Consider the following 14,536-nt stretch of genomic DNA (forward strand, 5'->3'; position numbering starts at 1 on the left):
AAGAATAAACACATTTTGCTATCATCTTTGCTTGGCATTTTGATTTTTTAGAATGACAGCCAGTAGGAATTGGATATGGTATACACTTTTCAAAATGTGTTATTAGGGGGCTGGGGATTTAGCTCAGCGGCATAAGCACCTGCCTTGCAAGCAGGCGGTGGTGAGTTTGATCCCCGGTACCGATAAAAATGAAAAAGACAAAAAAAAATGTGTTATTAATGTTATTTGATTTTAAATAATGAATAAAAAGAATGAGAATAAGATTATCACAATAGGGTTACATTATTCATCTTTTGCTTTTTAGTGGCGCTAAAATGGAAGCAACTTTTAGCTGTAATTGTACCTGTGTCTGTATTCACAAACAAATTATAAATTCAGAGATCTGCAATTCCACATACCATGATGCCATGGCAATGTGAGGGACAGAACCACATAATCGATCTTTTCTTTTTCTTTTTCTTTCTTTTTTTTTAAAACAAGGACTCACTTTGTATTTCTGGCTGGTCTTGAACTCAGTGTATAGCCTGAGTCTACCTCAAATTCATGGCAATGCTCCACACTTCAGTTCCTGGAGTGCTGGATTACAGGCTCTCCCTGCCCAGCTCAATCAAGCTAGTTACATAGCAAAACATGTAAGTAAAAGAGATAATAAGTGATGTGTAATAAATTCATGTCATACTTTGCTGCCAAATGAGTCATGGAAAGAATTTTGTTGCTGAGTGTAGAGATGCATTTCTTAATTCCAGCTACTCATGAGACTAAAACAGAAAGATCAAGAGTTCAAGGCCCAGGTGGGCTACTCAGGGAGACCCTGCCTCAAAAACTAAAAGAATGAAAAAGGATTGGGGATATAGCCCAGTGAAAGACCTAGCAAGGGGAAAGCCCTGGTTCAAGCCCCCAAGTCTCCCCCCAAAAAGAATAATTTTAGGCTTTCAGGTACTTGTGAATTTCAGAATTATGAAAAGGAATCCTGGCTATGTGCTATGTCTTAGGAGATATTTTAGAATTTGAGACATTTCTCTTCTTTGTTCATCTATGTCAAGCTCCAGCGCTGCACATAATAGGAAACAGCTAAGGTTTTTTTTGTTTTGTTTTGTTTTTGTCTTTTTCATTTTTATCGGTACCGGGGATCAAATTCACGACTGCCTGCTTGCAAGGCAGGTGCTTATGCCGCTGAGCTAAATCCCCAGCCCCAACAGTTAAGTTTTTAATTCAGCTGTTCAATCACCTCTGCACATATAAAGAGTCATGCAGGTAAAGTGTTACCAACAATTCTTGACACATGGTAAGCACTTGGTAAATGTCACCTTTTAGTATTGTAACTACCAAGATTTCAACAAGATAACAGTTGTTATCTCCATAGCAAGAAATGAATTGTTGTTAATGGCTGTCTTGCTGGTCATTTCAAATGGTCAAAATTCTTTGAAAAGGTCTCCTAGAGTCTCGTAGAGTGCTTTAGTGTTATCTGAGTGTGGTACTATACACTTGTAGATCTAGAACTTGGGAGGCTGAGGCAAGGACCAGCCTGGGCTACATAGAGAGTTTAGGGCCAGCCTGAAGTTCATAGGGTGCATTGTCTCAAAAACAAAAAAGGGATTGGGGTGAGTACATAGCTCAGTGCAAAGGCCCTAGGTCACACACACACACACACACACACACACACACACACACACACAGCTTTAGCATTTCCTTAATGGACATGGAAAGGATAACAGCTCCTGGGGGTCTTTAGAACTCAACAATAGCACCTGAGCCACTGAACAGGTGTTTAAATGAGTGTGGACTAACACGTGTTGCAGCACTTGAAATAGTCACACCAGGAAGTTAGTATGGTGAAGACTGTGAGTCAGAGGATGAGGTTTCATAGTTCCCATAAAATTATCAACAGTAGCATTGTCTTTAAAAGGGTTGTTGCTGTTGTTCATCTTTTTGAGACAAGGTTTCACTATGCAGTTCAAGCTGGTCTTGGACTCATAGTGATCCTCCTGCCTCAGCCTCTCAAGTGCTGGGAACTATAGGGTGCACCACCATGCCCAGCCTAGATTTTTTTTTTTTACTGCAAGCTTGTACTAATAATAACTTTTAAAAGACTTTTTTGAGCCATATGTAGTGGTGCACTGTAAACCCAACTACTCTATAGGCTAAATTTGAAGATTGCAAGATCAAAGTTAGCCTGCCTATACTGCAATACTGTCCCAATTTTTTAACAAAAATGCAACAGTTGCTTTATTGGCATGTTGTACAAGCCAACCATTTAAAATGTACAATTCAATAGTTTTCAGTACATTTATTTATGCAACCATCATAGTAGTCAATTTTAAAACATTTTCATTGCCTCAAAAATGAGTTCCAGGGGCTGGGAATTTAGCTCAGCAGTACAAGTGCCTGCCTAGCAAGCATGAAGTTGTGAATTCAATCACTGGTACCAAAAAAAAAATTCCTGTACACTTTAGATATTACCCAGCACCCCTTTCCCTGCCCCATGGCTTCTGAGTCTAAACAACCACTAATCTGCATTCCATGTTTGTATATTTGAACATTTCACATAAATAGAATCATACATTCTGTGATCTTTGTGACTAGGTTCTTTCAATTAGCATATTTCAAAATAGTAGTATCATTTTAATAAAAAATTCCCCATTATGTAATAGTGTATAATTTAGCTTTTCTATTTTTTTTCTACTCAAAGTAAATGACCAAGGTATCAAAGAAAAACAAGAACTGGACAACAGAGTAGAAAACAAAAAAACAGATTTTACTTAGGAACTATTTCAATACAGAAAAAAACCCCTCAGTATAGAACTGAGCTTAATTCCAAATTCAGTGAGGAAAGAATGGCCAAGGATTAGAATGGGAGCCAGTAAATGGAAAATTACTAACAGGAAATAGCAGGGCAAGGGAGATTCTAGCTTGACAGTTTTAATAGGATTCTTGCTTGAAGGCAGATCAGGGTACCAGATGCACCACCAGGGGACTGATGGAAATGAGAACTATGGTAAATCACGGAGGGTGTTTAGTGTCAGGTTTGGAGGAGTCTGTCCAAACTGACTTAGAAGGACCCCTTTCTTAGCAGCTTTTCCCACTCAGCTAGCTTTTACCCCACCAGTCAATGATTCAGTATAAAAACTGTGCCCAGCATGTATGTCTGTTTCAATTACAAGTGGAGGGCCGGGGAAATGCCCACTAGATGAGTGTGCAAATGTTCTGAATACACTGTGAATATAGGAAAGGGTATCACTTGTTACCCGTAGGCCCCCATTGTAGTGTGAACCACAAAGATGCTTCACGTTTAAGAACAAAACGTTAATTGGAACAAAACGTCTTTGAAATATTTGAGTATATTGTACTCCTTTTCCTAGGTTACAGGAAATAATTGTGGGTCTCTAGGAAAGAACACGGGGGACCTTACTATGTACATCTGACGAGACCTTGCAGGGTCCTTCCTCCTGGAGAGCCAAGCTTTGTGAAGATGAAGGCTCCGGATCTGAAAACTGGCTCAGCTCCAAAACCTGGGTGAGGGATAATGACCTTTTATTTGGGTGCCTCCTCTCAACCTTGTATTTCCCCAAAAAGTTCACATGGTAGAGACTTCATCCACAAGTAGTGCTACTGGGGGACAGCAGAACGCTGTGGGAGGTGAGGCCGACTGCGGGGGTCTTAGGTCACTGAGGCGTGACCCTCAGAGGATTGTGGTATTTCTCACCCTTCTTCCTCTTTTACTTCCTGGCAAACAGTTTGCTCTGCCACACACTCCCCACCATTGGCACCTAGCATGCCCATCTGAGGCCCAAAGTAAAGAGGCTACCTAGTCTTGTGTACAAGTACTGTGATCCAAAATAAACCTTTTCACTTTATGAGCTAGTTATCTCAAGCATTTTGTCATAGTAAAGGAAAGCTAACACATTCTCGATCACATATCCTCCTTTTCTTTTGATGATATGGGCTGAGTATACCAGTTTGGATGCCCATTTATTTTACAGTAAGGATATTGTAGTGATTAAGGTTCTTCAGAGAAACAGAACCAGTACTAGAGTTTGTTTATTCAGAGAAAAAGAGATGTAGGGAGTAGGCTCACATGAGCCAACAGGAGCCTCACTCCTCACATAGGGGCTGAAAAATCCAAAGTCTCCCAGCTGGGGTGGGAAACTGGAGACACAGGAGACTTGATGCTACAACTGGAATCCAAAGGTCATATGCCATAGAACCTGAAAAAGTCGAGGTCGTAAGTAAAGTATAGGCCTTAATCTTCTGAAGAAATGTCTCTTACTCAGGGGAAATCAGTATTTTTGTTCTATTCAGACCACTTTATGGAAGATAACTTGCTTTACTCAAAATCTACCAACTCAAATAGTAATCTTATCACAAGACACTGTCATAGAAACACTCATGGTATCACAGCATTTACTGATCAAACAGATACTCAGAATCTCATGACTCAGTCAAGTTGATACAAATGTAAGCCATTTTATGAGACTGGATGACATTACGTTAAGTGAAGTAAACTAGACACAGAAAGATGAATATTGCATGTTCTTTCTTATACAAGGTCTGATCAAGCTGTACAGTGAGTGCTTCGTTTTTTAAGTTTGTAATAGACACATTTCTAATGATTACTCTCAAAATACTCCTCCTTGATTCAAACACTCTTATCATTCTTCTCACTTTTTTGGAGACACGGTCTCACTTTGTAGTACAGGCTGACCTTGAACTCGCTCATGCAGCCAGTGATCCTGCCTCAGGCTCCTGAGGGCTGGGATTCCAGGCAAGTGCAGTCCTGCTTGACACCACTTTCTGAAGAAGTACTGAAGTCCTCTTCCTTCTTATGACCTATGATAAAAGATACAATGAATTTTGTCACCAACTGCCCTTCAATGGAAAGGCAGACTCTTAAAAACATTACAGTATGTCTTCATCCACTCCGTCCACCAGATCTGACACCATACAACACTGGCTTTTCCCCAAAGCCAAAATGACGGTGAAAGGTGAACCTTTCGAATACATGCAGAACACTGAGGCCGCCATGACTGCGCAACTAACGACATTTACACACGAGGACTTCTGCCCTGCTTCGGGAAGTGGCAGGGGGATGGGGTAAGTGCACTCGTTGAAGAGAAGGGAAATATTCCGAGGGTGATGAATGGTCATGGCCTCTTCTAAATTTAAACATTTATATATCAATATTCACTGTTTATTTTCATCAAACCTTGTGAAATCTAAATCAATGAAACTTACAGAAGCAAAAAACAAACTGGCTATGACGGCACACAGTCCTCTTCCCAGCACACGGGCCTGCGGCAGAAGGACAGTGAGTTTGAGGCTGGTCTGGGCTTCACAGTCAGTTCAAGGCCAGCCTAGACTACACAGCAAGAACCCCATCTCAGAAAACCAAGAACAAGCAAAACTGAAATCAGAACAGTGGTTATCAGAAGTCAAGAAGTGAAGAGTATGGAGAGATGTCGGCCAAATGATATAAAGCTTCAGTTAGATAACAGCTGAACATTTAATTTGAGATTTGAGTATTTAATAAGTATTTGAGATGATAGATGCGTTAATAGTATACCCTTATTTTATAGACACAAATATGTAATTAATATATAAGACCTAAGTACAGAAGCGTCACTACTAACCCTTCTCAGAATACTACCCCCCCCATGAACACTGGTGTCTCATCAACCCTTCATTCCACATCATACAGCAATATCACAGCATCACTTTAACCCTTTAATTACATGTAATTATAATCCATCAACATTTACTTTTTAAAAACTAGCCATCAAAAATACCATGTTGGCATCGGGCATACAGGTCAGCAACACAGCACTTACTTGGCAAGTACAAGGTCTTGAGTTCGATTCCCAGTACAAAAAAATTTTTTAAAAAGACTTCAAAAATAACATGTTGTATTTTCCCTACTTAGTATTACTTATTATCAATATTGTATTATAATGTTTATTTATAATTTGGGTTTCTCATAAGAGAAACCATGTGATATTTAAACTTGCATGTCTGAAATAAAAATTGGCAAGTTTGATTCACTTCACTTAACATTACGGTGTCAAAGTGCATCCATTTTCCTGCATGTGGTCCTTCTTTATAAAAGAGTACTACTCCATCGTATATAATACCACATTTTCTTTATTGATTCACCTGTTGATGGACATATAGGCTGGTCCCAACAATTAGATGTTAAGAGCTGTACTTCTAAAAACATGAGAATGGATGTATCACTGTAATATAATATCTTTAACTTTTCCAGAAATATTCCTGGAAGGAGAATTGCTGTGCTGAATGTAATATTTAGTTTCAGTGTTTTGATTGATTCCCACAGTGGTTGCACTATTTACATTCTCACCAACAAGGTAGGAGTGTTACATTGCTAGCAGTTGTCATTATTTGATTTTTATTTTTTTGAGACAAGGTCTCACTATGCAGTTCAGGCTGGCCTTGAACTCAGTTTGTAGCCCAGGCTGGTCTCCAACTTGCAACAATCCTCCTGCCTCAGCCTCCTGAGTGCTGGGATTACAGGAATGTGCCACCATGCCTAATTCATTATTTGATTTTTTGATGACAACCATTGTGGAATAAAATGCTTCCTCAGTGTTGTTTTTATTTGCTTTTTTCTAATAGTCAATGTCAAACATTTCTTCCTCTATTTATTATCCATTTGTACTTTTAAGAAGTATATTAATTTCATTGCTCATTTTTTGATTGGATATTTTACTTTGGTAAATATTTTACTAATATTTCTGAGTTCTTTAGATATTCCAGATGTCACTTCTCTGTCCAAGGAATAGCTAGTAAAAAGTTTTTTCCCATTTTGTAAGTTAGCCATTCACTTTGTTGGTAATTTCCTTTGCTGTGCAGAAGCTTCTTAATTTGATATGATACCATTTGTTGATTGTTATTTCTCATGCAATTGGTATTGTTAAGAAAATCCTTGCCCATACCTATGTCTTCCATAGTTTTACCTATTTTATGTATCAACAGTTTAAATATTTGTCTTTTAACATTTAGTTCTTTGATCCACTCTGATTTTAGTTTAGGGTATAGTGAGAAATATAGGTCTAGATTCAACTTTGGCATTAAATATTTTACTTTAAAACAGTCTCCCTAAGATGCTAAATTGTCCAAGCTGAGCTGGAATATGGAATCTTCCTGTTTCAGCTTCCCAGAGTGCTGGGAGTATAGGTGAGTGCCACCAAGTCCAGTGATTTTGTTCTTTTTTTTTTTTTTTTTTTTAATGGGTACTGGGGATCAAACTCAGGACCCCGCACTTGCAAAACAGGTGCTTATGCCGCTGAGCTAAATCCCCAACCCTGATATTTTGTTCTTTATGGTTGAATAATATTACTTTATGAATATATACTTCCTGTTTATGGACAACTAATCTTTGGCACCAATGGTCAGAAAGTGCAATGAAGAAAAATACTCTTTGAAATTTCCAGGAAGATGGCAGAGTAGTGAATGGCAGAGAAATACAGCCTTTGAGAGGTGGTGTCGAGACCCTGGCATATAGCAACATGAAATAGAGAAGGAGGAAGGAAGCTGATTCCTGGGACCTACAGGGATCTAAAGCAAGAACTGAAGCCTGCAAGGAGAGTGAAGAAAGGGACCTCATCTGAGAAGGAGGAGGTGGCAAACAGCATTTTCTCCCTGAGAGAACCACTCATTCTGTGGTTGGGGGGATTGGCCTGCAGATGCAGTAACCACTGGTGACCCCAGAAGCCTCCAAGGAGAAATGCGCCAGTGAAAAGGATACAGTGGCTAGCGAGTTTTTAGGTCCAGATGTCCCCCAGGAGAGGGTGATTGGCAGTAGCGTTCTCGAGAGGGGCCAACTGCGCATGAAACTCAGAGCAGCTGTGGGCTGGCTCCACCTAGTGGCCTGCAACGTTAGGGTGAGGGAGAACCCAGGACAAGTGGGCCGGAGGTCAGGGAGCCCAGTCCCGCCTGCCCTGAGCTCAATTCAAGCTGGCAGGAAGCACACGAAGTGTTGCAGGCTGAACAAATCCGGTTTGAGGCTCACAGCCAGAAACCAGCCTGAGCATCAGTGGCACTGGAGGCGCGACTTGCTGGGACTATCTATCCATAAATCTATGCTGGCTCGCCAGGATTGATCAACATGGCCTCTCAGTATACCAGTGACAGGAGAGAGAGATATGCCCTGCAGTGGACAGCTTTTTGTTGTTGTTGTTGTTGTCTATTTTATTTCTTTTCTTTTTTACTTGATCTGTTTCTACATGAGTGTGAACAGATTCTAGTTTTTTGTTATTATTGTGCTCAGTTCTTCCGTTTCTTCTTTCTGCCTTTCCCTCCTGTCTTCATCGCCAGCTTCCCAGTGTTCACACACTCCTGCCTTGTCCTCCAGCCTTGCTAATAATCTCTTCCTCTCCTCCTGTTTCTCTGTTTTTTCCCTTAACCCTTTTAAACTGTCTCCCCTGAGGATAAAATTGCCATAATAAGGGCATATTAACTGTATACAATTTTCTGGTTTGTTTTAGATTTTGTTATATAACCACAAATTAGTTCGTAGGGTTACAGATGGCAAATTAATCATTATCACAGTTTGTCATTTTCGAGGCTATTTCGTGCTATTATCGTACTACTGACTGCAGTACTTTAGTCGAGGTCCATCATTGTTCTGATCAGTTGTTCTTCCCGCTATGCCAAGACTGAGATTGCCTGAGGATCATAAACGATAGTACAGGCCAGTGCCAAAGAACTCGGGGCTAGGCCAAGTAAGCAGCAACTTCTCATCCCCAACAAACTGAAAGGACAAGATTTTACAGCAGACTCAAACCCAAAGCCAGCGACCCCGGAAAGACATCTCTGAGAAGAAGGCATTTCCTAAAAGTTGTAAATACTAGCAGTAAAGTGAACTGCCATAAGCATTTTACAAGCATCAACCCAGGAATTAAACTTTTAAAAAATAAAAAATGAAAAGATACTTAAGCAAGATGAAACCCCAGACTTCCAACTCACCAAAAACAAACCTACAGGACAATGAGCTGGAGCAATTTGAAAGCCACACACCTGGACTCTCTAGATGAATGAGGCTCTAGAAAAAATCAAATCAGAAATAATCTCTTTGATAACTACAAGGATGATGACCATAATGAAAGTCATGCTTAGTAGTGACTCTAGAGCAGATAGAAATTTTTTAAAATAGAATTTAGGCAAATGATGGAAACCATGAACACCCAAACGGGAAACAAATGGAATCTATGAAATAGATTACAACAAATATCCAGGAGATTAAAAATTCCACTGAAAGCATACACAGAGGAATGAACCAATGTGAGGACAGACTGTCAGAGACAGGAAGCAAGATGGTGGTTAGTGACCATGAAGAAAAATTTCTTAGAAATAACAAAGGAACAGGAAAAAATATTCCAACAGCTTCTAGAAGATTCAAGGATGCACATAAAGTTAATCAAGGTCAATTAAAGTGATAGCTGAAACAACATAAAAAATCTTTTTACAGAAGTAATAGCAGAAAATTTCCCAAGCATGGAAAAAGAATGTGACATAAAGACAGTGAGGCAGCCTGACATGGTGGTGCAGGCTAGAAATCCCAGTACTTAGGAGGCTGAAGCAGGAGCATTGTTGCAAGTTTGAGACCAACCTGGGCTACAAAACGAGCTCAAGACCAGGCTGAACTGCATAGTGAGACCCTGTCTCAAAAAGACAAAAAAGGAAAGGATAAGTGAGGCATAAGGAACTCCAATTACCCAATTACCTGTGATCAAAATAATCTAAGCTGGGGATATAGCTCAGTGATAGAACATTTGCCATCATGCCCAAGGCCCTAAGTTCAATCCCCAGTACCACAAGAAAAAAAGTCTATGCTAAGGCTCATAATAGCAAAGAATCCAGAAACTGAGCACAAAAACAGAATATTAAAAGCTGTTAGAGAAAAGAAACAGATCACCTATAAAGAGAAGCTCACCAGATTCAGATCATTTACAATACAAACAATCAAGTCAAGGAAAGATTGGAAGGGGCAGAGATATAGCTCAGTATCATAAGAACCTGCATGGCAAACACAAAGTCCTGAGTACATTTCCCAGTATATACCAAGGAGAGATTGGAGTGATATATTTCAAGCCCTGAAAGGAAACATCTGCCCAATCTAGATGGGTATACCCCACAAAATTATCTTTCAAAATTGATGGAGAAATAAGATACTTCCAAAGAACACCTGAGGAAATTCATTACCACTAAATGAACACTCCAAAATATGTCTGAAGGATGTTCTAGAAAGAGATAACAAGGACTGTAATGCCATGAACCTGAACAGAGTGATTCTACCAGGCAAGGCAAGTAATTAAAATGTGGTGGTGGGAGAACCATCTACAGGAAAATACCATGACACAGATAAGTCAATACATATCTGTTATAACCATAAATGTTAATAGTCTCAGGTCATCAAAAGACACAGGCTGGCAGAATGGATTAAGAAACAAGATCCAACAATATGCTGCATACAAGAAACACATTTAATTCAGAAAGAAATTAATAGAGTGAAAGTCAAAGAAAGGAAAACAATACCCAGAAGAAACCAGGGTAGCTATTCTATTTGTAGACAAAGTGGATTTAAAGCCAAGATACATTAAGAGAGACAAAAATGATCACTATGTTTTTTTAAAGTGAATAATCTAAGAGAAAGAAATGACAATCATAAATATATTTTCACCAACTACCCACCCAACTGTATAAAACAAATATTAACAGGCATGAAAAATTAAATAAGCACTAATACAATTGTAATGGCAGACCTCAATAACCCATGTCACAAATAAAGAGATCAACTAGATACAAAAAGTAACAATACGTTATCAAAACTGAACAAAACTTCTCTTTTTTTGAGACAGAGTCTCATTTTGTAATATAGAGATGTCTTAAACTCACTATGTACCCCAGGCTCCCTTTGAACTTGCCAGGAATCCTCCTGCCTCAGCTTTCCAAGCACTGGGATTACAGGCATGTGTCACCACACCTGGCTGCACCGATGGGCTTAGTAGATGTTGAACCTAAAGCATCTAGAAAAAGAAGAACAAGTCAAGCCCAAAGCTCATATAAAAGAAAATTACAGGAGAGAGAACCATACCAGCAAGCAAGCCCAGTATGGAAACGAGTGCCATGCATGGGCCACTGCCAGGCCGGGAACAGCCAGACCCCAGCCCCTGCCAATACACAGGCTGGCAAACAAGAAGTACCAATCATCCCAATCTCCAACATAAATGACTGACTTATCTGGAGAAATACAGGCTGTGATGGTAGTTATCAAGGTGAAAAGCAATTGGATGCCTGTGGTGCTTTGGTGTTTCTCTGACATTGCAGGTCTATGGCCAATGGTCTGATCATAGGTTCAGAGGAGAGCAGTGTGCAGTGTGGCATCTGGTGGGGGGGGATTTCCTTCTGAGGGCTGCAGCCATTGTTGATTCCCTATGGTCTTGTTTTGGAAGTTCTGTATCATTTCCATTGTTTTGTTGGATTGGGCCTTATTCTCTTTTATTTTGTTTGATTGTGTCAAATCTGATGGTAGAAACAACTATTTCAAAGATAGATATATTTGGTAGCAATTTTGGATTTACTATTGGTTTGTTTTGAAATCCTTTATTGCATTCATTATTTTGTTTTTATTGTTTGTATTCTATTCCATTCTGTTTGATTTTTACTGTATCTGAAGTTATCTGCAGCTATTTTGAAGACATCAAAAGGCATTATGGTCCTGTAATCCCAGCACTCAGAAGGCTGAGGCAGGAGGTGAGCTCGAGACCAGCTTGGGTTACAAAGTGAGCTCATAGCCAGCCTGAAGTGCATAATGAGAACTTGTCTCAAAAAGATTTTAAGTTCCCTCCCTGGCAAGCCGCAGTGGTGTGGCAGACTGCGGCCCTTCCAGGGAGAGAACCACCAGTGTCTCCTGAGATCCGCGCCATGTTGGAACTTAGGACACTGGGAAACCAAGCAACCAGCTCGCCTCCCTGCTAAGCAATAGTGAACCTACTGGTGCCTGGCCTAGAGTCAAACACCCCACTTCCCCTACCCCCCTCCCCTGTCCCCTTGTTAGCAAATGGAAACCAGAAATCTGAGCATCTCCTGGGAGGTTGACCATAGCAAATAAGGGGGATTTTCTTCTATCATCTCTTTGAAGTCAAATATTTTTATTACTGTTTTGCTTTATTCTGATTAATGGTACTGCTCTATTCAATATTCTGTTTTGGTAAGTTCTATATTTCATTTTATTTTGATATACGTTATTGAAAGAACAACTATTGTAAAGGTAACAAAATATACTGTGATACCTGTTACTGTTAGCCCGGTAACCTGCTGTAAAGTTCTGTACCAATTTCACTACACTATCTCAGTTGGCTTTATTCTGTCTTGTTCTGTTGTACTTTACTACTTTCAAAATAAAAAAGATAAAGATTTTAAGAAAAAGGCATTATGGTAACTATTGTTGACTTTGTAATATTTTGAAGTCATGTATCTCTTACATTGGTTTGTTTTGATCGGTTTTATCTGTTTTATCCTCTTTAAAATGAAATAAAAAGAGGAAATTATAAAGAACAGAAAAGAGATTAATGCAATGTTGACTAAGAATACAAAGAATCAATGAACCAAAGAGTTTGTTCTCCGAAAGATTAAATAAAATGGATAGACCCTGAGCCATCTTTATCAAAAAAGGAAAGAAAAGACTCAAGTCCGTGCAATTAGGAATGAAAAGGGTGAAACCACTACAGATCCTGCAGAAATCCAGAAGGTCACCAATATTTACTTTGAGTACCTGTATTCCAATAAGATGGAACACATAGAGGAAATGAACAAGATTCTTAGATATGAATTAACAAAGTTGAATCAAGAAGATACAATAATTCTAAATAAAGCAGTATCAGTCAATGAAATCAAAGATGTAATTAAGACAAAAGTTGAGGTCCTGATGGATTCACAGCCGAGTTCTACAAGAAATTTAGAGACAAACTAATGTCATTTCTTCTCAAACTCTTTAATGAAATTGAAAGGGAAGCAGAACTCCCAAATTCATTCCTGGAAGCAAGCATTAACTGGATACCAAAACCAGAGAAGGATCCAACTAAAAAAGAGAACTGTACACCAAACTCCTTAATGACCATAGATGGAAAAATCCTCAATAAACTATGGCAAGCAGAATGCAGCAAATCATCAAGATTATACACCATAATCAAGTCAGATGCATCTCAGGGATGCAAGGATGGTTCAACATATGCAAATCAATTAATGTAATGCAGCATTTTAACAGAGTGTGGGACAAAAAAACCACATGGTCTCAATAAATGCAAAAAAAGTGTTTGAGAAATTCCAACACCCATTCATGGTAAAACTCCTACAGATAATTGGAATAGATGATCTTTTGCTCAAGCTGATAAGTCATCTATGACAAACCAACAACAAACTTCATACTAAAACTGAGAGCTTTCACTCCAAATCAGGAACGAGAAGATGTCCACTATCCCTACTTTTATTCAATATAGTTCTAAAAGCATTAGCCAGAGCAATTAGACAAGAGAAAGAAAGAAAAGGAATAAGGATAGGAAAAGAAGAAGTTAAATTATAATTATTTGTGGATGACATGATAGTGTACAAAGAAGACCACAAAAACTCCACCAAAAGACTTCTAAATTTTATCAGATTTTATTCATATATTTTAGATATAATGATCACATTCATCATACAAAATTTGTACCAGTACATGAGTGCTGGGATTATGGACTTGCACCACCACATCTGGCCAAAACCCCTGTTTTATTGCCACCTTCCCCAGAGGAGAGGTTATAGCCCCTTGCAAATCTGTTTACTGAACAAGGAGAGGAGATGAGCCTGACTTACAAGCAAATCCAGCAGAAACATTAGGAAACCCTTACCATCTCGGCTTTAACTGTTTCTCTTCGGTGAGAATAGTTAGGGATCCCACAAAGCTAGGGGACCCACCATCCCTGCACTGGAGATTGAACCCAGGGCTTCAAACATGGTGGGCAAGTGCTCCACAGCTGATCTACATCCGTCAGCCCACAGGGCACATCTTGAAAATAGCGCAGCAGAGGTCTACAACTGTAGATGAAGCAAGGAAGACCAGAGTCTGAGTCTTTGGTGAGGCAACATGTGGGAAGATGGAGACTCAGGTCCGGAAGTGAAGGTGCTACCTTGCTGGATGAGCTTTTGGTAAAAAAAAAAAAAAAGCCCAGAGCTTTTTTGTCTCTATTTTCTTTTGTTTTAGAACATTCAGTCACTAACAGGAAGCCCTGGATCTGGTACCAATTCTGTCAGTCAACAATACTAGCTGGTAAAATGACAGATAATTAGACCCCAAGCAAGATCATAGGTGGTAAGTTGATCAATCCACCAGATGGTCAAAACATGTCATTCCAAAAACCATGTATATAATCGCTGGTTTTTCAAGAGCTGATAATTCTAGCCCTGTACTCCAGTAGCACATGCCTGTAATCCTACCATTTGAGGGGTTAAGGCAGCAGGATCACTGAAAGTTCAAGGCCAACCT

The sequence above is a fragment of the Cavia porcellus genome, unplaced genomic scaffold (assembly GCF_034190915.1).
Source record: "Cavia porcellus strain 051 isolate PalLab524CR breed Dunkin Hartley unplaced genomic scaffold, mCavPor4.1 scaffold_9, whole genome shotgun sequence".
NCBI lineage: Eukaryota > Metazoa > Chordata > Mammalia > Rodentia > Caviidae > Cavia > Cavia porcellus.